Source organism: Rhea americana, unplaced genomic scaffold (assembly GCF_003343005.1).
Source record: "Rhea americana isolate MKP2758 unplaced genomic scaffold, rheAme1 scaffold_131, whole genome shotgun sequence".
Lineage (NCBI taxonomy): Eukaryota > Metazoa > Chordata > Aves > Rheiformes > Rheidae > Rhea > Rhea americana.
The window spans coordinates 999,110-1,022,587 of record NW_028185384.1 but is presented as its reverse complement, the minus strand read 5'-3'; the positions used below and the strand labels follow the sequence as shown (position 1 = coordinate 1,022,587).

The following is a 23,478-nucleotide window of genomic DNA, read 5'->3' as shown; positions in this document are numbered from 1 at the left end:
CTAGCACAGAGCCAAGTGCCAACTTTTCTCAGGACTGTCCCAGCTCAGGGAGTCATCATTGCACAAAACTGAGACCCTTTAGAAAGTAGTTTTTGGGTGACTTCACTGCCTCAAGATGGCTTCCTAATGGGACTAATAGGATAAACGCTACAGACCGTTTGCATCATTCCTTTTACAGGGCTCAGTCTTGTAACAAGATCTCTTGGTGACAACAGAGACTTCTAAATGGCTGTCATCTCCTCCCATTCAACTCACTGGAGTGACAAGGACAGGACACCAATGTCACTAAACACTGTCAATATTAGAACCGTAATAAAGTGTTATACATTGGTTCACTGTACAATCCAGCCTGAATCCAGCTGACTTACGACATTCTCTGCATGATACCGTCCCAAAAATCTGTGTAAGTTGGGCTCTGTGAATAGAGGTCTATGTTAGTGACATCTTACTGACAGCGTGCATTTTCTGACTACTCATTCAAGATTTTATATGGGACTGTATTATCAAAGTCCTTCTTAGCATTTGCATGGCAACACATGGGACACATGGTGTGAAACAAAAACAGAAATATTCAAACTAGCTCCGAACAAACTTTTCAGCTGAGCAAATTAGCTTCCAAAGACCTCAGTGCTAACATAGCTTCCCTGTAACGTCACCTGAGTTCTCTTATTTAGAGCAGTTATCTTTGCCCGACACTGAACTGCATCTCTATACCATCACCTTCTCCACCTTCCCACCTACTCTGAAAATGCATTTCACCCGAGTTCCTTCTGTCTGGGAGTGGAAAACAAAGAGAAGGGATATATTGTGATGCTGCTGCTTCTTTTGGAAATTTAATAATAATGATAATTAAAAAAAGATTAAAGTGTGTTTTAATCAACTTCAAACAGATGACAAGTGCTGGCTTAATAAAAGTGAGTTAAGAAACAAAAGGGGATAACAAGAATTAATTAGAGGATGCTWAGCAAAGAAAGCAAGCCCAGAAACCAGACATTTCCTCACAATAAGTTTATAGATTTGCATTTCATCAGGACAGAAGGTTGTTCCTTCTATACTTGTTTTTAATAAAGACAGTATCTCTGTGGTGTCACCAAACTATGCAAAAACCAAATTGTTGGCTCTGTATTTTGGTACTATAAACATAGCTGTTAAAGCCATCACTCCAGCTCCTAGGAGCTTCTCTTTTTAAAGCCAAGCACACCACCTGCAGCACGCACATCTTCTGAATGCCACGACAGCGGACATCAGTTCTGGTACTTCGGGGGGGGGGGGGGGGGGGCAGCTGTAACCAGCAGAGAAAAAAATATTGCCAAGTGCATGATGTCAAGTGGACTGGGTGTCTTTTTTTGTAGCGTCAGCAACAAACCCCATTCTAGGTCTACAAACAGCCTCTTCCAGTACAGTAATTCCTATACAGCTATAGTGGAAGAAGGATCAGTAACAGGCTTTGATGAAATTGTGGACTATGTTGTTCTCCACGTAAGCTGTAATAGCCGCAGCAGTGCAGAGCTCTCTCCTCTGATATGGAGAAGCAGTCCATCACAAAATATTTGTGCAGGAAAACGTGTTCACAATAAGAGTGAAATTGTGTTGAGAAGTACCAGATATAAAAAAACAGTATGGAGAGCTAAACTAACTGCTTGCTCTGCTAAAATAAATGGACTTGGAACAGAATACTGAACAACTGTAAAATATTATGTGTAAAATCATGGAACGTGAGGTGCTGACAAGCCATTCAAAAGTACTTGAACCTCCCCTGATAGTAGGTGGCTTGTCCCACAGAAAGGTAGGCCAGTTTGGGATGACAATACTTGGACTAAAGAATCATTTTGTTTTAAGTCAACTACTGAAGCAGGGAATCCTGGCTGAGCAGCTAGCTATCTATGAACAACCTGCCCAAAACACCCAGGGACTCAACCAGATGTGCCCCAAAAGTGTAACCTGGGAAAAATTCCCACTAGTGAGCACCAGTGTCCTTTTGTTCTCGCTCAAGCACAGACCTCCTGGATAGCAGATGATTCTTTGAACATCCAGGCTTAGGTTCTGCAYGGCATTATGTGGCCAGCGACATCAATGGCACTGGAGTAACCAGAACTAAGAGCTGCTAGAAGTGCTTGGCTAAAAGGTAGCAATGAACAGTAGTGCATACATAGGGGAAAACAGAGGAGAGAATAGGCTTACCCAGCGCTGCTGGGACAAGAATACAACCTCACACAGAAGCAGTCTCATTTGGAGAGGTCCCAGCTCAGGTATAAGCACAAGGCTCATTCTAAGAACAATGTTTACCTCCAGCTGAACAGGTATGCTTTCCATCACGAAGACCAAACATCAGTGGCTGGCTACAGCAGCAGTCAGTTACAATGGTTTATAAATGGCACTGAATTCCCTGAGATATAAGGTTTATACAGGCCTGACCTGCTTCACCTTTCGCATCCCAAGGAACTATGCCATTGATCACCAGCAACAGGCCCTGACTCAGAAATCCTCCATTTACACTGGCTGGGTCCCACTGCCAACCACCACATTGCCCTGGTGGATAACTCTAGCTAGCTCCAGCCACTCCAATAAGACCCTTGGAGTCTAATATGGATGCTACTGAGGGTATCTCATTAGCATCTTCTGTTAAAAACGAATCAAGTTAAAAGTGTCAAGTTATACCTGGAACTGGCTATCTCAGACACGTAACGCTGTTAACAGTGACCACAACTCTGAAGCCATATAATCTAACTCCAGAATGAAGACATTCAAAAGGACACTGGAGAACAAACGCACCAAGTATCCATAGCAACCCACAATGGCTATCTATTTCCCTTCTTACTGTATTAGTGTTTTCTCCTATGCTACTGATTTTCTATCATACTGTATCATCAGCAGCCCCAAAAGATCTCCAGCCAGCTGAGATGCTAACATTGTTTGAAAATAATTTTATTAACAGGCTTTCTTCTTGCCATCTCAAAAGCACCGCAGTGAGTTTGGATTTTATTTTAAAAGAAGAAAGGGAAAAAGATGCCACCAGTGCTCAGTCTTACTGGACAGCAAGCTGTATAATCATTTATGTTACTCTCCTCGTCCAGCATTCTTGTATAAAAATGACTGGCAGTTTCACCTGGCCGGATTCCTGTGACTTGGACAGCARTGTAGCTACCAGGAAAGTTTCAGTTTGGCCTTGTACTCAGAGCCCTGACCCCATGCAGCTACAGGCTTCTCCTTTGTACGCTCTGCGACCACCCAATGATCCTGTTAAGAGCACAGAAACGACGGTGGAAAGATTGCACCGAGGAGCGTTAGAGGAGGGCACAGGAACTCCTTCTGGCAAGTAAAGGAAGGACTGCAGGACCAAGCCTTTACACCTCTGTGGGTGGCGGAGAAGCCTCTGGAGCCAGCCAGCTATTTCTAAGCTTCACCCACAGAACTTTCTGGCTCTCTCCTCCTATCTCGTTTCTTCAGTATGGTCTTAGCATATAAAGGTCAGCCTTTATCTGTGGTCCAAGCATATTATTTTAGGATAAAACTATGACAAGAGAAGAACTATACAATTGAAACTAAATTTCATTATTAATGGACTGATGAACCTCACCTTCACTTGCCAAATGAAGAGTCCTGTCAGGACTGGCTGCCTCCTGTAGTATCTTAATGACTTTTTTATTATTATTGTTACTATGTGTGGAAGAGGAGGCAGAGGGAAAAAGAGCAAGAGAAATTTATTTGAAATTTATAATAACGCGTACTCCTTGTCATGCTGCATTAAAGTTTTGTCAGGCAAGCACTAAATTGTGATGCTGTACAACCAGATTTAATTAAATGCAAAGAAACCAATGTGCCATTTTCTATCAGTCATTTTCCATCAGAAACATAAAGTTTTTTTTTTAACTTGTACCTAAAGCGCAAGAATGCTTACCTCAGCCAAAGCTATGTTGTCAGCACATGTGTTTAACACTAGGAGTACACTGTGTTGCACGGAGTGCATGCCGACACTGCAAGAGCAAACTGCCACGTCCCTGAACCTCATCTCACTGTAACGGAACTTAACCCATGTTATCATAAACATGAAAGTCATCGATTTTTTTCTGTATTGCATACTTTTGCTGGAAATGAAATCTTCCATTTTCAGCATAGATTTAAGCTGCTTAGTTCTGGCAAAGAAATTACCGTATCTCTACTACAAGGCAGGGGTGTGTGGGGGGTGAAATTCAGCTAGAAAAAAAATAACAGAGCATGCTAACTGGCTGCATGAGAAAGACATGCATGGTAACTGTGAAACCTGTGATAAGATACCAAACAGAATCATGTCAGTGACGTGTGGCCATGGCTAGGCACGTCAGAGAGACAAGGAGTTCTGAGAACTCCGTCAAGCAAAACCTCAGAGCCAGACGTATCAGGAGAAGACCATTTTATCACACACTGCTGAGCGTGGCACTGGGTAATATTTTCCAGAGGAGAAAGTTAGCTAATACCATGTTCTGAAAGGGGTCATGAACTGAGTTCAAGAGTTTGTGCAGACCTTCTAACTCTTTACGACTTTAGGGGAACAGAAGCCTGAAACRTCTTTAGATTGTATCATGGGGTCACATTAGGGAAAAGGTTAATAACTACCACCACAGAATCATAGCGTTGGTGTCACTGAAAGGAGAGACTGCTATCCACAGAATATTAATTCCCTCAGATACTTTATTACTGATAGTTTCTTTGTGCAGTACYAACGGCTAGTCTTCTATATGACTCTGGGATCAAATCACATTAAAAGATATTTACATTTGCTCCACAAAGCTGCTTCATGCAGAGTAAATTGCCGAAGAGCATATTAGCACATTCATTTTAGAAACGACTGTTTGTATTCTGTTTCCTTGAAGGAACTTGCGCTCTTTCTCCCTTCCCTTTAAATGGCACTTTGGAATTAATATGCCATTGTGAAGATGAAGGCCATTTGCACAAATATAAAATATTTAATTAATAAGACTCTGGAATATTTAATAACGACATTGAAATGCTAAGCACTGCATTAACATTTATTATGCTCTATAAAGGAAGGATCTCCAGCATTCTGCCTGCAACTGCTCTGTAATAGCTCTTTGGAGCTTGATGCGGGTTTTTGATCTCCTTCCTCAACCAATGTTAAAAGGCAGTATTAATGCAGATTAAGCTAAATTTCATAACCACTAGAGTAACATTCCAAGAGAGAGTGAAATTACTAGGTCTTGATTTGAAGAACTGTGAGAAACATTTTTTTTTTACATTTCCAATTAGCAAAGCTGAGACAGCAGAGAATTATGTAAGAGTAGCTGAGTCACTCCATTACTGTCTTCTGCTGAAGAAGATGAAGAGCTGCTGATGAAGAGCTTTGAAATGCCAAATATTGCATATCTCAGTCAGAGTGGGCTTGTACCAGAGAGACCTGTCTGCTGCATTTCACTAGGTACTTCAGGTAGAGAACAGAATTAGCAGAACACACTGATTCTCCACATGTGCACGGTTGTTTAAATGTATCGCATACATGTTCCAAGCAGCCAAATAATTAGACACTATATAATCAAGGTCCTTGACAAAGCTGAATGTGCCCCCATCTTCATAATTTAGGCCACCAGAGAGAGAACATCAGCACAAGTATTTTCATTTGTGTAATCCAAGAATTGTCTGCCAAAAAAATCAAGAGTGACACAACCCTAGTGCAGGTAGTTCTCCAGCGTAGATAATGCAAATGCAAATTTATCCACCTCCTTCTCCCATCTCTGCTCCACTTTCCCACTGCTGGACCTTCTCCCACACAAGCCCTGGCTTTCACCTTTGAGTTTGTCTTGATGCCCTGCAGAAGTGGTTTACCCAAATCACAGTATCCTGACAGGGATTTCTGACTATCTGTGAGACGGGCTATGTGTGGAAATTCAACATTAGTTCTTGAACCACTCAAAAGTCTGATTCTGTTGGTTCTGGAAGGTCACTTTGGAACAGAATTCTCCTAGATAACGCGACAATAATTTATCTTAAAACATGGACAGCAGAAAAGATGATCATCGGTTTCCTTCTAATTAAACAGAAGGATAAACAACAAGTTCATAAATACAGCTCTTGATTGCAAAACTCTGATGAGACTAGAATCCATAACCTAGAAAGCTGAAACACAAGTAGGGAAGGGCACAAGGCTATTTATGAGATAGCCTCTTCAAAAAGGGTATTGAAAATAGAGCACCTATAACTGCTGCTTTAAAAAGAGGTAGGAAAAATATGGACCGCCATATATCTTGGAGGGCAAAAAATACTTGGAAATGTGAGAACTGGACAAAAAGAAAGTTGGTGTAGACCTTGCAAATGGCAGAAAAACAACAGCAAGCACCTCAGATAAAGTACAGGACTACCCTGAGATAGGGAAGTTCTCATGGCCCAGTCCAGCATCAGGAAAGAATGTTTGACCAGTCTCAAAGCAGTCTGGCCACACTAACATTAATGCCAGGTCCGATCTTCTAAACCTGATTCTTTAGCAGGACTGATTAGCTTTGGGAGCAGTGTCCTGATGGATGAGGGATTTCTGCAGCACACTCCACAGCATGACCTGGGCAAAACCTCAAAGAGCTTGGCTTACTTCGGTTACAAAAACGAAGGCTGGGAGAGGGCATTTTCATTCAATGTGTTCAGGGACACAAATATCAGGGAGGGACTACAGCTGTTTGAATTAAAAGGCAAAAATGTTTGTGCAAGAGCAAATAGTATAAAACAGCCATATATTCAGGCTGGAAATCTGAAGACTTATGTATCATGATAGCAGTGGAATTCTGAGACGGCCTCTCAGCACTAGTGGCAGAGGCAAAAACCTCTCTGCCTGATTTTAAAATGCAGTTTTGCTCAGATGGCAAGGAGAATTATATGAGGAGGACTCAGTAAAAAGGCTGGCCGGGATGTACATACCAGAACTATCTTACAACAGTGCTGGCTTTAGAGAGGTCCCCACCTGGATAACAGTTCAGTGTGCAGTTGGTTACCTGTATGTTTACAGGCAGTCCCACTGTAGCAGAATGGCTCACAGAGTTTAAGCCAAGCACCTGCAAATGCCAGCTTTATGCCACCATGTATAACTAAACCAATAATTCAAGCTTACTGTCAAGAGTTTGAGGCCAGGAGGTTGGCTGCTTTTTGGATCACCAAATACCTCTCTCCATTTTTACTTCAGTTTTATGATCTGAATAGAGCTATTGATTGTGAAGGTTTCTCAGCTGCTTCCCGCTTTCATCCCAAGCAACCCAAAACATTTATCCCTGATTTTATTCTGGAAAAGAAAGAACTAAAATTCAGGAAAAAAGTAGATAGGAAAAAAGATGTCAGAAAATCCAGCTTTTAATCCTGCCTCTGCTGTTAACCTGCCAGCTGACTCTGGGAGAATGGTTTCTTGGTTCGAGCTTCTGCTGCTGCTCTGTGCCCGCTCTGCCTACCCAGGCTGAGCTCCTCAGGGAAGGGATCGTCTCCCGCTGTAACCTTGTACAGCAACTAATGGGATGCTGGTTCACTGAAACACACATGAGGAGAGAGCATTGGATGTTGTTTATCTTGACTTCAGTGTAAGGTTTTCAGCACTGTTTGGTTTTCACCAAAAAACATCCTCACAAACTCACAAACTATGGGCAAGACAAGTGGTCACTGAGGTGGACTGAAAACCAGCTGACCTGCAAGGCTCAGGCGGTTGTGATAAGAGGCAGTCCAGTTGGAGGCCTGTCACTAGAGCTCCCAGGTGTCAATACTGAGGCCAACCCTGTTCAATATCTTCATTAGTGACCTGGAAAAGGGAACCAAATGCACCCTCAGAAAGTCTGCAGACAATACAGATCTAGGAGGAGTGATTAATACACCAGGATGGTTGTGCTGCCATGCAGAGAGTCCTTGACAAACTGGAGGAATGAGCAGAGGAACCTCATGAAGTTCAACAAAAGGAAGTGTCAAGTCCTGCATCTGGGGAGAAACAACCTCAGGCACCAAGACAGGCTGGGGGCTGACCGGCTCGAAAACAGCTCTGCAGAGAAGGACCTGGGGGTCCTAGAGGACAAAACGTCGACCATGAGCCAGCAATGTACACTCACGGCAAAGTCTGCCAACAGCATTGCGAGCAGGTCAAGAGAGGTGATCCTTCCACCCTGTTCAGCCCTAGTGAGGCCACATCTGGAGTCCTGGGTCCAGTGCTGGACTCCCTAGGACAAGAAAAGCACAGACACACTACAGCAATCTAGTGAAGAGCCACAAAAACAATTAAAGGACTGGACCATTTACCATACGAGGACAGGCTGAGAAAGCTAGGACTGTTCAGGCCAGAGAAGAGAAGGCTTAGGGAGCATCTTATCAATGTCTATAAGTATCTGATGGGGAGGGGGAGTAAAGATGACAGAGTCAGACTCTTCTCAGTGGTACTCAGGGACAAGACAAGAGTAAATGGACAAAACTGAAATACAGGAAATTCTGTGTAAATACAAGAAAAAAAATGTTTTACTCTAAAAGTGATCTAACACTGCAACAAGTTTCCCAGAGAAGTTGTGGAGTATCCTTTGAGGTATTCAAAACCTGACTGGACACTGCCCTGAGCAATCTGCTTTGAGCAAGGGGTGGAACTAGACGATCTCCAGAGATCCCTGCCAGCCTCAACCATTCTGTGATTTGTCAACTCCAGGGCACGGCTGCAATGTGCACTAGAAACTGAACAGGCTGGAGTGTCCCACGCGAGGAGCTCCAGAAACACACTGCAGCTGCTCAGGAAAAATTGATCTTCCTGCATGGAACTGCTGGACAGCTTTTTGAAGGAGACTGAAAAAATATGAAATCTGGAAACCCTGAGTGTGATTTGGACCTACGTTGAATTGTAAGTACCTTCAAACTTGAAAGATGTTCCTTCTCAGGCAGATGCATGAGCAAGGCAGCACCACTGGCAAACATCCAACGGACTCGTAAAATGATGTACAAAAAACATTGCAACACCATTTTTAAATTGTTGTAAGTGCTCATCAACGAATAATCTGAAGGTAGACAACATCTACTCTGCTAACAGCTTTATAATTTGTGTTAAGAACAAGCATTAGCATTGCCAGAGATTCCTCCATTTTGCTAAATTAAAATGTCTCCTTAGTGATAAAAATAGAAAGCAGCACTGAAAAACTTACCACTCACTCAAACAAAACAGACATTGCTTTCCCTTTTCTAATATACAACATACATTTTTTTTAACATTTACAGTTAACATCTATAAATATCAAAGCTATTCCACTTTGAGATTGTTCAAAAGCAGCTGCATATGTTTTACAGGCATTAGACTGCCCAAGCATTTTGCCTTTAATTTAAATTGTTCCTGTTTAGCAAAATGCCTTTGGCAGGTTTCTCTAGAGGGCAACTTGGAACAATATCTGAGGAGCGGAAACTTCTCCATCCTTCCTGTGTGACAAGATCGCCAAGACTCATCGCTCTGGGAGCTCCTGCCRGCACCAGCACAGGACAGCACAAGAAGGACACAGCTAGCCACACCAGGCCTTGCTGGGGTCAGCGATGAGAAGCTGTTGTTACTCCTCAGCTAAGAGCGATCCAGTCACTGTTTACAGGGGAAGAGGACGTATGTGTTTTCCAACTCATTTTGTGCGAAAGTGAAACCTATCTCATGAAATGCTGGAGTCATGGAGTTCTGTTCTGCACCTCTTTCTATGCCAAAATAGCAAAGCTTTTGCTCTCCCCAGAGCCTCCACTCCACAGCCCATGCCCACTAACTGGCTGATTGCTTCCCCACGAGCAACACAAAGGCTGTCAGCTCCAGCTGACATTCCTGTAATCATTCAAACATACTTTTCCATTTCTCTTCTTTTCTGAAGTGCATCTCAAGGCCACCCTAGCCCTTGGCCACAGGAGCTTGTGCTGTCCACACTTACCAAATCACAACACTTCTATTCTGGTTGCACCCCAGTCTTGCCCACTTCCCATGGTGTTCACTCTCAGCCTTTTTCCTAACCGTTGCTGCCTTCCCTGGACACCTCACTACCTACAGGGAAATACAGGTGCAGAGAGAGGTGCCTGATGAAGCTCTAAGCCAGCAGCAACTGCAATGCCAAGTCCCATGGGGCTTTCGCAGTTCTAGGAAATAGCTGATCAGTCAGAGAGGGTTCATCAAAGAGCCCGGAGAACCATTAAACAATTTGGAAGCGTGCTTAGAGTAAGACACAGCAGGAGTTCATTTATGCAGCTTATTAAAGAAGATTAAGGAGAGAGTTGATCACAGTGTAAACAAATCAACATGTGAACAAAACCTGCACAGCAAACTCTCCCATATAACACAGTAGGAAGGACTACCATCTTGTTAGTTGGACAACTAGACTGTCTGACAAGAACAGCTCCTTCCTGCCCTCAGAATCCACGAAAAAATACTGCCCCATTCTTTGCGCTCCTTAGGAGTCAAAGCCTGAAAGCTGAAGTTAGAGAACTTCAGGACATAAATAGTGGGAAAATTCTACTCTGAGGGACACAAGTAGTCACTGCAGTAGTCATTGCACCCACGGATGCAATGGAGTCTAGGAACATGAGCACTGTCCTGCAGGTCGGGCCATGGCCGACAGCAGCAGGAGGAGATGCTCTCTACAGGGCCAGCAAACCTGGTCACTGCCTGCCATCCACCTCTCACACTCCCCAGCACCTCTGCAGCAGGAACGTCAACAGCTGGGCCCTGCCTATTGCTCTTTGGAGCAGTCTCTATCACGGGTTATCATTTTTAAGTTGTCTGGATGTGTTTCTAAACAGATGAAGTGGAACAGATCAGTGGCCTTCATTACACAAGAGACTGGGCCATGTGATCAGAGTCACCCCTTCCTGCCCTTCATTACCAGGGGAAAACACGGCTGCGCGGTAAGTGCTGCTCAGTGACAGAGCAAAGCGATTGCGCTGATCTCCCAGGCAGAAGCAAAGTGAACGTTGCAATGCTGCTATACAGCTTACACACACAAGAGCATTCTCCAGAAACTCCCCACTGCCCCAAACCTCCTTTGGTAAGTATTTCTCAAGTGAAAAGAAATTATTTAAAAACACATAAACACATCCCATAACCATCATTTTCTCTCTGAGATTTTTGTAGTCTAACTTCTGCCTTTGCCGATACCACTAATGAAAACAGAAATATCTGAACAGAAGGAGCTGGAAGCCTTTCCATCTATGCACATTTCAGGACTGGTTCTGGACAGGCAAACTGTCTTGTGCTTCAAAAATGTACCAAGGAAGCATCASTGCATGCTTTTCTTGACATGTATTGTTACCTAAGCATTCACCAATAGCTTTAGTCAGACCAAGGATACTGCCCCACATAGATCTTTGCACTGACCCAAAGTAGGGCCATTATCTCCATCTTAAAACACTGGCCTAAGACTTCTAGGTTTTCACAGTCTCAGGAGATCAGTCACTCAAACTCATCCGTACAGTGGGTCACGTTTCTTCTCTTGTTTGATTCAACAGGGCTGGAAGCTATTTGGACTAGGTATTCACTTACTGATCTACTTGTTCAGCATTTAGGACAAGTCAGTACCATGGTACTGAACTTTACTACAGAGGAATACAAGAATCTAAGTTCGGTGTAGYTCAGCACTGGCTCCAATGGTGGCCTAAGCAGATGTCTTGGAAAAAGGACAAACACAGAGGATCCTCGCCACAACACTATCCCAGTCCCTACCCTTTCAGGTCAGGGACTTCTTGAGTCATATGGGTTTTGATATGTTTGTTACTTCTGAGGTGATTTCTCTTCCATGAGCCAAAATACTGCAATATAAGTAACACAGCTAGGAAAGGAATATCACTGCAAAATTCTCATTCTGCAAGACAGCACCAGTCATAAGCCACATGAATTTTTAAACTCTTATGTTATTTTTGCATAATTTCTTGCAAGATCTTGGGAGAGGTTATGACACTGTAGCCATCTAACCTTCTCAGGGACATAACAACAAAGTCTATAATCAGTGTGTGTTGTCCTCTAATAACAGCCATCACAAATCTGTCTCTCCTAACTAATAATCAGATGTGCTTCCTTGAAGAGATAAGCAGGATCAGCTCCCAGGAAGGGAAAGCATGAGTCTATGTATAAACATTTAAAAATGTGGTGTGKGAAAAGGCAATCAGCAACTTGGGCAGTGAGAAACACAGGCTAAAAGATACAGGTCATAAAGATATAGCCAGTAGCTACAGACAAAAGCAACTGTTTTCCCCCAAGCCACTGACCTACTGGGTCAGTTGACACCATATGCAGTGGCAGGAAGAATTCAAATCAGCTCACAGGATGACTCAAAGGCCAAGACTGTAAGCATTTGTTTTTATCCTCCACCCAAGTCCACCTTCTCTAGCTGATTACAGAAAGGCTCTATTGCCACCAGCATGGCCCCTCTGTGCTTCTGAACTCTTTCCTGTTTTACAGCAGCCACTGCTAGCTTGCTGCTGAATATGAATGTGGTCTTCTCTGGAATTTGGGTTAGATTTAATGACACACGTAACATATGGAAAGGCAGAACTGCTTATCACTGCARCTCTGCAGCAGGTGTTTATCTTTAATCACCAGAAGCTCAACAGAGTTTGGTAACAAATATTTTGTTTTTACTCCAAGACTATGGAACACTAATTAGCAGGCAGAACTGACCTCAAGCACAGGTAGAAACAGCTATTGCACAGCAACTGTACCTCTTATTCTAGTCTTCCTGCCACTGTTCAACAGAGAACAGCACACATCCCACAGGAACATATGCAGTGTCTTTCCTAAACCCTCCCTTTGCTCAGTACTTAAACTTGTGAGCAATGTGCAAGTAAGTAGCACTGGAAGAGCACTGGTGACGAAGGCTGTATCTGTACTGCAGATGGAAGAAGTGATTGCAATACAGGGAGCACTTGCACTAACTTAGCAAGTACAGGTAACAACCACTATAAAACTAATTTTGCCATTACTCACCATTCTTACTAGCTAGAACGCTGCAGTCGTGCGTTTGTTTAGCTGCATGTGCATGCACTGAGTGAGCTCCGCTGCTTGGGTTGCTTCACATTCTGACTCGCTGCATGTTTAGCACTGTGCCTCATAGGGACGCAGAGAGAAAAGGCTGCAAAATATAGAGTTTTAAACAAAATATGAGTTAATTACAGAAAATAACCTCCAACGCCCAGAAGACTACCATTCTCCAGTGCACTGTTGGCTTTGATGAAGGACAGAGGAGTTAAGGCAGGGTTGGGCCATGTTGCACATGCTACTGTTACTTGCACTGAGGAAACACCTTGGAGCACTGGGACTCCCCTGTGCTGGGAGGTCTACAAAGGAAAATACAGAGACAGCTCCCACCCATCAGAATTATTTTCAAGTCATAATACACTTTGCAACAAACAAGCAGTTTAAGGTGTTAGGGGCACACAACACTGGAGTCACTCATCATTTCACAGAGCTAAGGTCAGCCACATTTCGTGCTGAAGCAGAAATACATTTTGCCTTAAGTCATGGGCCAGGCAATGAACTCAGGTACCACAGCTATTTCACRTGCAGCAGAGCTCCTAAAAAAAGCAGAAGTTAATCCAGAGGTATACATGGTCCATTACTCTGCTTAATTCAAGAGGTTGGCTGCACTGATTTGTTTTGCCTTTCCTCCCTGTAGAAGAGCCCAAGCAACCAGACTTTGCCTTGTGTTTTTTTTCCTCTCCTGTCACCTGCTCTTTATTTTGCCCTAATGAGTACAGCAGCAACCAGGTGTTTTGGAGGAAAAGCTGCAAACCATATGCTAAGAGTTGGAGGGGCCTGATGAGTGAAGCCATGAATGTGCCTTCCAAGACTGTCATGTAACCTCAGGGCTTGGGTCATGAATGTGCCAAGAAAACAGGCCTGTTTGGTTGGTATCAGTGAGGACAGCAGGGCCGTGATCCCTGTGATCACCAAACAAGCACTCTCCAAGGTTAATTCCTTCCCTCAGTGAAGGGGAGAAACAAGCAGTGAGGTCATGTATAGAAACAAGCTGCCATAGATTCTTGACCAGGAAGCAAAGCTGAAACCAGGGATGTTTGGAGAAGGTTTTCAGGGCAGTACCAGGCAGTACGACTCAGAGAGAAACAAAACAAAATAAAACAAAAACCATATACACTTAGCGCATGAGGGAAGCTGTAAGATATTGGAGATACTGAGGTGGATTGAGAACTGGCTGAAAGGCAGAGCTCAGAGGGASGTCATCAGTGGCATGGAGTCTAGTTGGAGGCCTGTGGTTAGTGGCATCCCCCAGGGCTCAGTACTGGGTCCCATTCTATTCAACTTCTTCATCGATGACCTGGATGAGGGGATGGAGTGTCTCCTCAGCAAGTTTGCGGATGATACCAAGCTGGGAGGAGTGGCTGACACACCTGAGGGCTGTGCTGCCATTCAGAGAGWYSTGGACAGGCTGGAGAGTTGGGCGGAGAGGAACCTCATGAGGTTCAACAAGGGCAAGTGCAGAGTCCTGCACCTAGGGAGAAATAACCCTAGGCACCAGTACAAGCTGGGGGCYGMCCTRCTGGAGAGCAGCTSTGCAGAGAAGGACCTGGGAGTGCTGGTGGATGACAGGYTGACCACGAGCCAGCAATGTGCCCTTGTGGCCAGGAAGGCCAATGGTCTCCTGGGGTGCATTGGGAAGACCTGTTGCCAGCAGGTCRAGGGAGGTGWTCCTGCCCCTCTACTCAGCCCTGCTGACGCCTCGTCTCAACTACTCCGTCCAGTTCTGGGCTSCCCACTACAACAGAGACATGGAGCTACTGGACAGAGCCCAGTGCAGGGCTACRAAGATGATCAGAGGGSWGGAGCACCTGCCCTAKGAGGAAYGGCTGCGAGAGCTGGGCCTCTTCAGCCTGGGCAAGAGAAGAYTGAGGGGGGATCTRATCAATGTGTASAAGTACCTGAAGGGAGBGTGKCAAGGGGACGGGGACAAACTCTTTTCAGTTGTYCCATGTGACAGGACAAGAGGCAATGGGCAAAAACTAAACCACAGGTAGTTCYGCCTGAMCGTGAGGGGGGATTTCTTCCCTGTGAGAGTGACRGAGCMCTGGACCAGGTTGCCCAGACAGGTKGTGGAGTCTCCTTCTCTGGAGATAGTCAAGGCCYRCCTGGAYGCAACCCTGTCTAACATGCTGTAGGTGACCCTGCTGAGCAGGGAGGTTGGACTAGATGATCTCCAGAGGTCCCTTCCAACCTTACTGATTCTATGAAAACTTGAGGAAGACCTAGTCCTCCTACATTCAAGGAAGAAAAGAACTGCTGTCTGAGGAACCAGGGACATGAGAACCACAATGAGACTGTCCCAGTCACTGCCTTGGTGGGGGATGCCAGGCCCTATGATACTAAACTCGACAGGGAAAACTCCATCACACTCAGGAAAACCCTAGGGCTGAAAATAACCAAACCACTTCTTGCTAGTCCTCTCCTCCCTGAGCATCTGCTTGTGGCCACTACTACAGAAAAGATACTGTGCTTAAGGGAGCATGTCTGACGTCTGACAGCAGGCAACAGCTTCCAAATATATTCTTTCCCATATACATTGATTCTATTTATTCTTCATGTGTTCCTAAGCTGATTGAAAATAAAGTAATGATTAGGTTACTCAAAAATACTTTAGTAGATTCACSAACCTGAAAAGATGGTGCCATAAAATATAATGGAAAATAGCCAACTGAAAAAAGTCATACAAAATAAAACTAAAAAATAGAGAACAGGAAAATCAATGGAAATTACTTGAAGTGATCACTTATTAAATACGCACAAAAGATAAGGGAAACTACTGACACAAGTGAAAATAGAGAAACTCTTACAAATAAGGCAAAGGACAACAAGATGTCTTAAAGGGACAGTAACAGGGGAAATTCTAATTGCTTGTGTCCATTACTGGGAATGCACACTGTAACAGTGTTAGAGAAAAAGATTTAACAAGTACTTTTCTTCTGTACTCATAAAGATATTGAACAAGGTATTCATGTTTTACAGTAATAATGAAATATTTTTTATTCCAAAAATTAATCACAGACAATCTGCAAGAAACTCTAAAGCAATTTTTGTGAGCAATTCTTTTAAAGCAATTTACTGGCTAATTACATAAACGCTAACAAGTCTTGGCACCCTCAGGAAATCATAGAGGAGTAGAGGCCTGGAGAAGCTGAGTGTTGTGATCATATAATCAAAAGGTGGAAGCTGGATGACCCAGAGAGCTCTAAAATAGTTAAGGTGGTAAACCTGATAGGCAAAATCAGACATAATTATGCTGTAAGGATGGCAGCATTCATTAACAGGATATTGTGAAATTCATTGGATTTTATAAAAACTGTACCTGAATAAGCCAAGTACATTATAGAAAGATCTTAGGCCAGAATTGTATTTATTAATCAAACTGGAGATTCATGAAGTAGAATCAAGTATCTAAGGACATGCAGAGAAAGCCACTCCCAGTAAGGGCAGGAAATTCTTACTGCTTCTGTACAAGCACAGAGCTGGTATCATTAGAGAAGAACTGAGTACAACTCTGATTATCTGCTTCAAAAACAAACTCAGAGGCAAACTGGTCCAGAAGTAGCAGCAAAGTAGCATAGCTTAGTGCTTTCAGCTGAGACAAACTGCGAAAGCTCTCTCCAGATACACAAGGCAGAAAGTAACAGCAAAAGAATTCAGTAAGCTAAAGGACAGGACTGGCACAAGAATGAAGAGCTGTAAATTAGTTATGAATACATTTATACTGGAAATAAGAAGGCAGCATCATTACAGAAGGAAGGCTTTGGAATACTCTTCAGTAACAACAGCAGAGCAAAAGGTAAAATACGCAGCTAGTTTTACAAGTGAGCTCAGTTTATAAAAACAGTTGGGATAGGACTGAAATCTATTATTCAGGATTCTCTTCCAAGTCCACATTCCTAAGAAAGAGTTAAGGCCAATCCCAAGTGAAGATGACAGCCAGTGAGCTCAACTGCCCAAGAGGGGAATGTGGACGCATAGGCAGGAGAATCGAGATTAAGGGAAGAGAGTGCTGCTATACCAGTGTACATGGCACTGGAGACCAATTTTAATGAATGGGCTGGAAACTCAGGATTCAACCTCCAAGTAGTTTCTGAAAAAGTAATAGGAAGATCTGAGATCTAGAAAACCTCCTTCGCGTGGGGAGATGGGAGAAGCTTTTCGAGTTCCATTTAACAGAGTAAAAGGATGTGACCTATTCACCATCTGCATGGGGTGGAAGTTTCTGGTATTGTATCACTGTTCAGTCCAGCAGAGAAAGGCATTACCTATCGCAGCAGCTGGAAACTAAAGCTAAGCAATTTCAGATAAGAAATAAAGCACACATTTTTAACACAGATAGTAACCACCGCTGGAGCAACTTACTGAGGACTGTGTCAGTTTCTTAATCAGATCAGAAATCATCCTAAAGAAGGTACCAGGACTCTCCTACAGCCAATGGGTCCGGCTGAAAATAACTGGGAAAGTAATTTCTATGGCCCGCACTATATCAAAAGTCAGACTACATGGTCATATCCTTCTTTCTCATTTCCAGATCTGTAAAGCACAGAACAGGGAGGAGGCCCGCATTTCAAACYTGAGGGCAAGCTTAGCTCAGCTGCGCACCACACGACACGCTCTCCTGAACCCTCGCTCATGCTGCTGTTTCTAAGATCCACAGAGAGGGGGGCATAAATGTTAAATCGCGTAAGCACTATTAATAACTATGTTTTCACAGAAGCGCATTTCAGGCACAGTGCTGTGCTGGACAGGAAACCTCCCAGCTTCAGCTTTCGGCTTAACAGCACCAGCACATCACTGCAAAAGGCAGCTCCTGCCATCTAGTGGATGCCAAACCTCCGCCACTGCTCCCAGCCGCCCTTGGAAGTAGAAATCAAACTGGATTYAACAAAATTCAGTGCTTTTTCCTTCTTTAGAGACCTTATTCTGCAATAAGGTCAGTCAGTTGAGCCTTTCCACCTGGATGCATAAGAAAATGTTCTCTCGTCTTAGACACCTTCCTACCAACATACATACCGAGGACGACGTTGAGGGAGAAATGCGCTGTTAAAGAATTTTGTGAGAGTTAACACAGCCCAGTGAGGCTTGAAAGGTAATACTTGGAAGTTGGTGGCTGATCCTGAAAGCTAAGCCATTTATGCCTCTACACCTAAGACAGCAGGAGTGTTTATAACAAAATCCAATTTTGAAATGTTTGTGGAGTAGTTAATCTCTCAACAACTAAATATTTTAAAGACTTTTCTTATATCCTACACATGAAAAATGTTATAAAGACCAATGAACAAACTGTCACCTTTTATACATTATTCTAATGTATCTTTGAAAAGAAAATTATGAAGCAGCTCCTTTTAGTTTAAAATCTTGATAACGTTTGAATAACAACAATAATTTCATTTTAAATACACTTAGCCAAATTACCATGTTAGCAGCTTAATAATGTAGCTGAAGCCATTTAGATCATTAATGGGATTTTAATGTACCAAACAAAACTGGATCACAGTCCACATCAGTTTTTTTTTTTTTTTTTTTTTTTTTTTTTTTTTTTAATCATGGCAATGAATGGGCCTTGGGAATTTTAATCAGTATATTTGTCCAAAACAATGTTAAGCTACTAATGTTTTTGCTTCTTCTTCAAGAAGTTAAAAATTGCCACACTACCCAACATCCCCTTCCTCAGCCTGCTTCTAGCTCACTAAACTTAAAGGATGAGAGGCAACGGGCACAAACTGAACACAGGAAGCTCCGCCTGAACCTAAGGAAAAACTTCTTTGCTGTCAGGGTGACTGAGCATGGGAACAGGCTGCCCAGAGAGATCGTGGCATCTGCATCCTTAGCGATATGCAAAGGGAGTTCTCCACCTTTTGTAGGTGTTGGATCATGGCAGTTCTCACAWCTTCACAGGAAAGGCAACATCCCCTCATTCCCACCTTCCCTCTTCCCTCTCTGCCTGTTTGGTTCCCAACGACACCAGAGCTCAAAGCCACACACCCTCCCGGATCTCTCTGCTCCTGTAGTCGTCATTTGTTGGCACCTCACTGGCTCTGCCTGTGGTCTCTGTGCAACACTAGTCATATTCAGAAAACCAAATTCTGCTGCCGTTTCTATGCTGATAGCTCACAGATCAGAGAGCAGATGAGCAACTGCCTAACACCGGGACCACTGGATCAGAGGTAGGTCATTTTCCCCCCATCTGCTCATTCTCCTTCACTCTCCCAACCAGAAACTTGAGTTTCCTGCTCCCTATCAAATGCAACTGAACGAGCCAATGAATCAAAAGTCACTGGCCATGAAAAAGGGTTGAGTTGGGGAAGGAAAAAAGACACTTTACAGGAGACGCAGCACTCAGGCACGTGCTGTTTCTTTACGAAACCAGTCTAAAACCTCTATATGAACATTAGTTTGCAGGGGAGCTGAAACCGCTGCTCACCATTCTGACCATTGCTGCTGCATTGCTTTCCTCAATCCCATCCCTGTTTATTCATGGATTATATGATTCTATAGCACTTTYGTACAGTGCCTGGCATAAGCAGGCCTAACAACTGCATTTTATAGCTGCCATATAAACAGAATTACACAAATACAACACATAAGCTCCAGCATTTTTGAGGACCTTTTTTTCCTATCCCTGGTTTGCTTAGTGGATGACTTGAAACAAGAGTATTTACAGTTTTTATATAATGTAATAACAGCTACCCTTAGTATTCCTCTAGAGGTCACATCTGTGCCTCCATCAGTATTCCTGTGATGATTCACCAAAGAAAACTAGTGAAGTGATRCATATCCAGCAAGTAACACCAGTGAGTATAACAACCTGGTGAAAGCAATTTCAAGATATGGTAGAAGCATGTTTCTTATCTCAGTGTGACCCTGCTATCAAGTTAGTCTTACACTATTGCTTGGTTCTGAGATTCATGAAACGGATATTCCTCTTAGAGCATGCAAAGGCCAGTAATCTGTAAATGTTCAGGCAAGTGAGGCTTCCTGTAGACCACATGTTGGGAGGAATTCACTTCATCTAACTTCAGCCATCTACAATACAGACTTCCATACTTGCACCAGTCATCTCTGCATATCCAGTGAAAAGAAACAGGCATTCAGACACCTACTTTCAGATGGCTTCATTAGTTACTTTGACTGCCTCTCCTTCAACTATAAAGGAAACCTGCAGGAACAGGCTCTGCTGTAGATGTCGCTCCAGTAACTTCTATCTGCAGGGACAGTCTCAGTTTTTGAGAAGTCATACCATTAAGAGATAGAAGATATATGTGCAAAAGAAAAGGGGAAGGGAAAAGAGAAGCCTCTTCTAACAAGGGCTGTCCAGGCTTGCACTGGCAYAGTGGTAAGGAGTACAAAGGTTTGTAAATGCAGTAAGTATTGATGGGAAAGGTGTGAAAGAGTGAAACACTGACGTAATTCAAATAGAAATTATCAATAGATAATTACATAAATCATATAATCAATAAATCAACAGACAAAGGAACATACTAYGGCTATAGTACTAAACATAGAAATACAATCTTGTTATCAAAGGGAAAACTGCTGTGTTAGAAATCAGATCCCAGTAGCAGACCGACCAAGAAAGCATGGGCTAGGGCTATTCTATGCACGAGCTCCCTAAAAAAATAAAGAGCCGAAAGGTACTGAGAAGAGGTGTGAAGTCTTAACCATATGACACCAAACCAGGCTCCAGCCCTCATCCTGAGTCTTCACYTGAGCTATGCTGCAGATACACTGGTGCCCAGCCATGTCTCCCACTGATCACGACTCACAGCCTCAACTTTCCAACTTTACAGTGTAGCCTTGTCACCCCAGATTTGGCTAGAGAACTGGCTTGAGGCTGACCCTAGTTACCACCAACAGGGAGATGAATTGGAAAACCCTTACAAATAAGAAAAGGATCCAGCACAGAATGGGAAGCTTAAGCCAGGAAGTTCCTTGCATATACAGTTTTTCAAAGACTTACTACACAAAAGACTAAAGCACATGCACAAGTTATTGCAGGGTAAGCACAACTGAATTTACATGCATTAGCTGAACCATATAACTGTCTGTGCATAGTCTGACCCCAATCCATCGATGCAGGAAGAACAACATCTTTTCCACAGTATATAAACATGTTTTTCAGAAGCAAGTTATTCACTTGCTCGATTTGATGCTTAACAATTGTTTGCACCTGGTTATAAATCCAATGCTTTTGAGAGATGAATAAGAGAGCAGAAATACAAAACTGGTTTACAAGATTTATTTTGAATTTCTATAGGCTTCTGATAAATTCTTTACAAAGGTAATGAAGGAACCTCAGTTACCAAAGGCAGTTATCACTGGCTTATATGACAAGGTAGCTYCAGATTCAGAACGTATCGATCAGTTTCACGATGTTCAATGGTTAAAGAAAGAGTCCTGCGTCTATGCACTGCGACTCATGCAGCCTCAGACCTTCTCGTTAACTCCATGTACCCCAATCAGCCACCTCCTGTATGTTTGCATTGTTTGCATTATTTTGCACTTAATTATTTTCTGATATTCCTAAACCATAGCCTCCTTCTCTGCTCTCTCTTCCCTCCTCCTGAGCTGCTGGCCAAGAAAGCAAGTAATATTCAACCATTCGGAAAAAGGCAGAAGAATAAAATAATCTGGCAGCAGTCATCCATTTCCATGTAAAGAAGCATAGTGTTTTGTCAGTGACAAGTACTGCCTTTAGTCAGAAATCTTTGTACAGAAAGCCAGTATTTGTTTACTGCTCAAGCTGGCAGACATACAGACTCACAGAAGACACTTCAGCTTTTCAGGTTCATAAACTACCTGTGGCAGTGAAGAGCTATTCAGTTGTTGTCTACTTCYGCACCACTCTCATCCAGATGGAATATTAGCAGAACTTTTCAGAAAGATCAATACGTATATTTGAAAACTAGGTAACTCCAAACTGTTGAATTAAACAAAAAAAATTGAAAAGCACTCTTATTAGATACTTTATAAGCAGTTTCACATGGAAGACAAATCTGGCAGACTGTTTCGATATCAAATTTTGGAATGGCTTCTTAAACCTGATTCCTTCCTCCGCTAACGACAAGCCCTTGCAGAATCTCTACTTTAGTCAAGCTCAGCATGATTGTGTCAAAGTTACAGGACTGGAAACTACAACATTAAGTGTTCWAAGAAGCAGTTTGTTTATTTTCTGATAAACCTGATAGTTCCAAACAGTGGAAAGAGTTGTTTTTCTTATTTCCCCTTAAGAGAACAGTAATGTTACACACCTCAAGATACAAAGAAACTCACTGATCTGTCAGACAGCATTGAAGAGATCACAGAAATGTAAGACAGAGTCCTCTTAACACCTTAAAACCTGCTCTCCTATAGGATTTAATTCTCTCAGTTTTGGAGGGTTCTTCAGAATTTGTCTCAAGATACTCTGATTAACACTCAAACTAACTGACTGTTCATAGAGGACAAAAGATATAGGTGGAGCTAGGGGGCCAGCAACTAGAAATACCCTTAACCATTATTTTTAAAATGAGAACTTTAGATCCCAAACAGAAGAGAAATGCTAACAGAATATCCTYGGAGAGTGTTCTCCAGTTGCAGACTTTCAATTGGATCCAATCCGAGACACTTGACAAGTGTCYTGCTCTCAACAGAAGAGGCTCATCTTTGTGAAAATTAAAACCTATAATGACTGTCACATTCAGGTATACAAGCATAGGAACAACTAAAAATCATCWTATGYTTTTGCAAGTTTTGGGCAACAGCTATTCTGTGTGTTTAAAATATATTCTGCAGCAGAGCTTCACAATGTTTCAATGTCAGTGCAGCCTGTCCGCCAATTACAGTCAACGTGTGAAAAGCCAARTAAATGCTGAGTTTAGAATATTCCACAGATTTTAAGGACTGTATGAAATACCAAAATGGCAAAGAAACACAAAACAGAACCATCCCACTAAAATAAAGAGTTCACTACTAATGCTTGGCTCGAAAGTAGGATTCATCCCAACTAACATTCACACTTAATTGCTTTTGATGATTACAAACAGGTGGAATAACACTCTCCCTTTGGACATGCCTGTTCCTTATTGCACTGACACTAAAGTCTTGGACTAGGGACCAACTTTTAAACAGTTTAGGGAAAGCACTTCCACCTTTCATTATAATGTCACTAGTGGTTAAACTTACGCTTACCTATGCTGAGTAATCCCACTAATTTCTCATGGTTATAAAACTGACAGATACATATTTGCCCAGATTCRGTATTAATTCTGGATCGTGTTGAGAAAAACAGGTGGTAAATGAGTTCAGTGGAAAATCATAATGTAACACAAAGCTCTTCTCATCTTGGAAAGAAGGAAAAGAAAACTTCCCTAGCTTTGGAAAACGGAGTACAAGATAATGCAGAGCTTTCCCAGGAATAACCCTTCCAGGGCTCACAGAGCATATACAACCTTTGCGACCAAGCAAGCTCAGTTGGTCCAACAGCATTCAAGGACCAAAACAGCAAGTGTGTTGGCAGGAAGGGC

At 42.8% G+C, this 23,478-nt stretch overlaps 1 protein-coding gene across 10 annotated transcripts in view; it reads right to left on the bottom strand.

Moving 5' to 3' along the window:
• Positions 1-23,478, bottom strand: part of LOC146599834 (uncharacterized) — a 258,807-nt gene that overhangs the window by 230,452 nt on the left and 4,877 nt on the right. For 2 of the 10 annotated variants that reach the window (XR_014894907.1, XR_014894908.1), the window contains exon 2: positions 12,923-13,067. The exons of the other annotated variants lie outside the window; for them this stretch is intronic. The gene's annotated coding sequence lies outside the window, so the exon portion shown is untranslated. The remainder of the gene's footprint in view (positions 1-12,922; positions 13,068-23,478) is intronic. 10 annotated transcript variants of the gene reach the window in all.